The sequence below is a fragment of the Emys orbicularis genome, chromosome 3 (assembly GCF_028017835.1).
Source record: "Emys orbicularis isolate rEmyOrb1 chromosome 3, rEmyOrb1.hap1, whole genome shotgun sequence".
Classification (NCBI taxonomy): domain Eukaryota; kingdom Metazoa; phylum Chordata; order Testudines; family Emydidae; genus Emys; species Emys orbicularis.
The window spans coordinates 120,125,966-120,131,965 of NC_088685.1; positions in this window are offsets into that span (position 1 = coordinate 120,125,966).

The window sequence follows — 6,000 nt, forward strand, 5'->3', positions numbered from 1 at the left end:
AGGGGGGAATGGCCAGCACATGAGACCTTTGTTGGGCCATTCGTCCTCCCCCGAGCCACTGATGGTGCCGCCGACTGCACCTAGAGCGCTGAGTCCAGTTTGGAACCCACTGCCAATCCCCGGAAGCGGACGCAGTGCCAGCGTCTGCTGGTTCCTTCGACCTCAGAGGCCTTACAAGCAGCAAAGGACCTGTTGTCCCGGTCCCGCCGGCCCTGTCAACCACAGTGACCAGAGACAGGAGAGAGCAGGGAGCATCAAGCTCCTTCCCTGCACCGGCCACCTCGGTACCTTCTAGGGGCAAGCCCTCCATGATCCCAACACAGCGGTCTCCGACCTGCCACTAGTTCCCGGATCCCTGGCACCACGTGGAGGCAGAAGCAGGTACTGCTCTGCCATGGTCCCCAAAAGAAGAATCCTCTTTGGAGTCTGAAGGGGAATCTTTCGCTTCACCTAGAACCTACCATCGGCATGAAGCCTACGTGCCACCCGACTTTGGTACAGGCCCTTCTGCCGGCACCTGGCCAGCAAGCCATTGGCCAGTGCAATAGCCATACTGGAACCCTTGGGGGTTCCGTCTGGTATCAGGCCCTTCTTTTCACCATTTCATAGAGTCATAGACTTTAAGGTCAGAAGGGACCATTATGATCATTTAGTCTGACCTCCTGCACAACGCAGGCCACAGAATCTCTCCCACCCATTCCTGTATCAAACCTGTGTCTGAGCCATTGAAGTCCTCAAATCATGGTTTAAAGACTTCAAGGTGCAGAGAATTTTCTAGCAAGTGACCCGTGCCCCACATTGCAGAGGAAGGCGAAAAATCCCCAGGGCCTCTGCCAATCTGCCCTGGAGGAAAATTCCTTCCCGACCCCAAATATGGCGATCAGCTAAACCCTGAGCATGTGGGCAAGACTCACCAGCCAGACACCCAGGAAAGAATTCTCTGTAGTAACTCAGATCCCACCCCATCTAACATCCCATCACAAGCCATTGGGCATATTTACCGCTAATAGTCAAAGACAAATCTCATTATACCATCCCCGCCATAAGCTTATCAAGCTTAGTCTTGAAGCCAGATATGTCTTTTGCCCCCACATACTCCCCTTGGAAGGCTGTTCCAGAACTTCACTCCTCTGATGGTTAGAAACCTTCGTCTAATTTCAAGTCTAAACTTCCTCACGGCCAGTTTATATCCATTTGTTCTTGTGTCCACATTGGTACTGAGCTTAAATAATTCCTCTCCCTCCCTGGTATTTATTCCTCTGATATATTTGTAGAGATCAATCATATCTCCTCTCAGCCTTCTTTTGGTTAGGCTAAACAAGCCAAGCTCTTTGAGTCTCCTTTCATAAGACAGGTTTTCCATTCCTCGGATCATCCTAGTAGCCCTTCTCTGCACCTGTTCCAGTTTGAATTGATCCTTCTTAAACATGGGAGACCAGAACTGCACACAGTATTCCAGATGAGGTCTCACCAGTGCCTTGTATAACGGTACTAACACCTCCTTATCTCTACTGGAAATACCTCACCTCATGCATCCCAAGACCGCATTAGCTTTTTTCATGGTCATATCATATTGGCGGCTCATAGTCATCCTGTGATCAACCAATACTCTGAGGTCCTTCTCCTCCTCTGTTACTTCCAACTGATGCGTCCCCAGCTTATAACAATAATTCTTGTTATTAATCCCTAAATGCATGACCTTGCACTTTTCACTATTAAATTTCATCCTATTACTATTACTCCAGTTTACGAGGTCATCCAGATCTTCCTGTATGATATTCCGGTCCTTCTCTGTATTGGCAATACCTCCCAGCTTTGTGTCATCCGCAAACTTTATTAGCACATTCCCACTTTTTGTGCCAAAGTCAGTAATAAAAAGATTGGTCCCAAAACCGATCCCTGAGGAACTCCACTACTAACCTCTCTCCAGCCTGACAGTTCACCTTTCAGTAGGACTCGTTGTAGTCTCCTCTTTAACCAGTTCCTTATCCACCTTTCAATTTTCATATTGATCCCCATCTTTTCCAATTTAACTAATAATTCCCCGTGTGGAACTGTATCGAATGCCTTACTGAAATCGAGGTAAATTAGATCCACTGTGTTTCCTTTGTCTAAAAAATCTGTTACGTTCGCAAAGGAGGAGATCAGGTTGGTTTGGCATTATCTACCTTTTGTAAAACCATGTTGTAATTTGTCCCAATTACCGTTGACCTCAATGTCCTTAACTACTTTCTCCTTCAAAATTTTTTCCAAAACCTTGCATACTACAGATGTCAAACTAACAGGCCTGAAGTTGCCCGGATCACTTTTTTTTCCCTTTCTTAAAGATAGGAACTGTGTTAGCAATTCTCCAGTCATACGGTACAACCCCTGACTTTACAGATTCATTAAAAATTCTTGCTAATGGGCTTGCAATTTCATGTGTCAGTTCCTTTAATATTCTTGGATGAAGATTATCTGGGCCCCCTGATTTAGTCCCATTAAGCTGTTCGAATTTGGCTTCTACCTCGGATGCGGTAATATCTACCTCCATATCCGCATTTCCATTTGTCATCCTACCATTATCCCTAAGCTCCTCATTAGCCTCATTAAAGACTGAGGCAAAGTATTTGTTTAGATATTGGGCCATGCCTAGATTATCCTTAACCTCCACTCTATCCTCAGAGTTTAGCGGTCCCACTTCTTCTTTCTTTGTTTTCTTCTTATTTATATGGCTATAGAACCTTTTACTATTGGTTTTAATTCCCTTTGCAAGGTCCAACTCTACATCGCTTTTGGCCTTTCTCACTTTATCCCTAAATGTTCTGACCTCAATAAGGTAGCTTTCCTTGCTGATCATTCCCATCTTCCATTCCTTGTAGGCTTTCTGCTTTTTCTTAATCACCTCTCTGAGATGCTTGCTCATCCAGCTTGGTCTACAACTCCTGCCTATGAATTTTCCCCCCTTTCTTGGGATGCAGGCTTCTGATAGTTTCTGCAACTTTGACTTGAAGTAATTCCAGGCCTCCTCCACCTTTAGATCCCCAGGTTCTTCAGTCCAATCCACTTCCCTAACTAATTTCCTTAATTTTTTAAAGTTAGCCCTTTTGAAATCAAAAACCCTAGTCACAGATCTATTTTTGTTTATCTTTCCATTTAGTTTAAACTGAATTAGCTCATGATCGCTCGAACCAAGGTTGTCCCCTACAACCATTTCTTCTATAAGGTCCTTACTACTCACCAAAACCAAATCTAAAATGGCATCCCCTCTTTTTGGTTCAGCAACTACTTGGTGAAGGAATCCATCAGCTATCGCATCTAGGAAAATCTGAGCCCTATTATTATTACTAGCACTTTTCCTCCAGTCTATATCTGGGAAGTTAAAGTCTCCCATGATCACACAATCCTATTAGTATTTACTTCATTAAAAAGGTCTCTATATCCATATCCATATCCAAATCAGATCCCGGTGGTCTGTAGCACACCCCAAGCACTATCTCGGGGAGGCTCTAGTAGCTTTCTTTCCCAATGTGATTTTTGCCCAGACAGACTCTGTCCATTTATATTCGGTGGTTTCCGGGCTACCAGCCCTTCCCATTCAGCACCAGGGTCAATGTGGTGGAAGCAGAGGGAGAGGAAGGAGCCCTCCCTCTGGCACAAGCCGCCTCCTCATCATCATATCCAGACAAAGTGATTGCGGGACCTAGTAACCTGTTGCCTCAGGACAATTTCAGGGCCCACCAGGACCTCCTGAAAAGAGTTGCCACGAACCTGGGTCTGGAGGTTGAGGAGCTTAAGGAGTCAGCACACAGTCTGATCAATATCTTGGTTGCAGCTGCTCCCTCCAGAGTAGCTTTGCCCCTCAACAAAGTGGTGATGGGACCCATCAAAATGCTATGGCCTACTCCTTCTTCTCTGCCCCCCACATCAAAGAGGGCAGAGAAAAAATACTATGTACCGGCAAGTGGGATTGAATACCTTTATTCATACCCCCACTCCCCAGGGTCCCTCGTAGTGATGGCAGCAAATGAACAAGAGAGGCGGGGCAGTTGAGTGCTATCCTCGAGAATAAAGATGCTAACAGACTAGACCTGTTTGGACAAAAAGTTTATTCGAAGGGCAGCCACCATTTATGTATCTCTAACTAATAGGCTTTGCTGGGGAGGCACGATTTTAATCTATGGGACTCATTATCCAGATTTAATGACTCCCTTCCGCAGGAGTTGAGGCAGGAGTTTGCAGCCATTCTGGAGGAGGGCAAGAGTGTGGCCAGGACCTCCCTCTAGGCAGCTCTGGATGCGGCCGACTCGGCAGCCACGACTATGGCGTCGACAGTCACCATGAGGCGTTGTTCATGGCTCCAGTGCTCTGGCCTCCCTCATTAAATTCAGCGGTCTGTCCAGGATCTCCCTGTTTTCAGAGCAGATGGACTCTAAACTTCACAGCCTCAAGGACTCGAGGGCCACCCTTCGTTCCTTAGGCCTTTACATGCCACCAGCTTCCAGGAAGCACCACTTCCAGCAGCCATCCAGGTTCACGGCGCCTCCCAGGCAGGAGCCCTATAAAGGAAAGGGGAAGGGTTACAAACCACACCAACTCCTCCCTCCGTATCCCCACAGCAGGACTGATGGCACCATTGATGGAGCTGGAGCTGACGTTTCCATCATCAGGAGGGTCAGATGTACCAGGAGCTTATGTTGAGTGTCTTGGATCTCCTCTGAGGAGATCGGGTGCTCTTTTGCCACTGTTCATAGCAGCTCTGGAAATTGTCTCTGATCATCTGGGGAAAAGGTGAGGCTGGAGTAACTGCCTCATCAGTTGATAAGGATGATACCCATGTGGGTACTGGTGGATCTAGAAAGATCAGCCCAGATGAGATTGAGAGTCTCCTAGAACCAGCCTCGGCCACACAAACAGGAACCTCCTCCTCAAGACTGGTGGTACCCAGTGCTTAGGGACCTTTGCTACCTACTTTTGACCCCCATACTGGCCTTATTGGGGCCCATGGGACTCTTACATACAGTTCCTGGAATCTGTGAAATCCAGCAAGGAATCATATCACCCTCTTCTCCATCATCCAGACCTCCCGTGAGCCATTAGAGCATGAAAATGACCTAGATCCACCGGTATTCACGTGGGTATCATCCTCATCACCCAATGAGGCAGTTGCTCCAGCCTCACTGTTTCCCTGGATAATCATGGGCAATTTCAAGAGCAGTTACAGAGCATGGTGAAAAAGCTCCAGATCTCCTCAGAGGAGGTCCAAGACTCTCAACATAAGCTCCCAGATATCCAACAGGATCCAGTCAGTTTGCACTCCCAGTAAATGAAGCCATATTAGAACAGGCAAGGGCTGTATGGCACACAATTGTTACCTGTGCCCCCACCCCCAAGAAAGCAGAAAAGCAGTACTTTGCCCCAGCTAAGGGAGCAGAGTTCTTGTTTACCCACCCTGCCTCAAACTCCTTGGTGGTCCCAGCAGCCATGGAAAGATCCAGACATCATCATCCAAGGGCCACTCCTGCAGATAAGGAAGCCAAGTATCTAGACTTTGTAGGGAGGAAGATGTTTACATCTACCAGCCTTCAGTTTAGAATCTCAAACTTTCAGGCCCCTCCCGCCAAATATGATTTTCTGAATTACTCTTAAGTTCTGGACTTTAGGACAAGTTACCTCAGGAGGACAGGGCTCAATTTCAGGCCTTTACTGACAAGGGCAAACTAGTGGCCAGAACCCCATTAGAATCTGAAGTCAATGTGGCTGTGTGCATCAAGATTCATGGCAGCAGCAATTGTGATGCAAAGGGAATCATGGCTGCACTCTTTGGGATTTCCCAGTGAGGTCCAAAACACTGCTGAGGACTTACCCTTTGATGAGTCTAATCTTTTCGATGACAAGATGAATGAGTCTTTGCACTCGTTGAAAGACTGCAGGACAACCCTACTCTCCCTGGATATATATACACTGGCCCTGAAGAGAAAATACTATGAATAGCCCTACAGATGGAGGCCTTTACTTCAA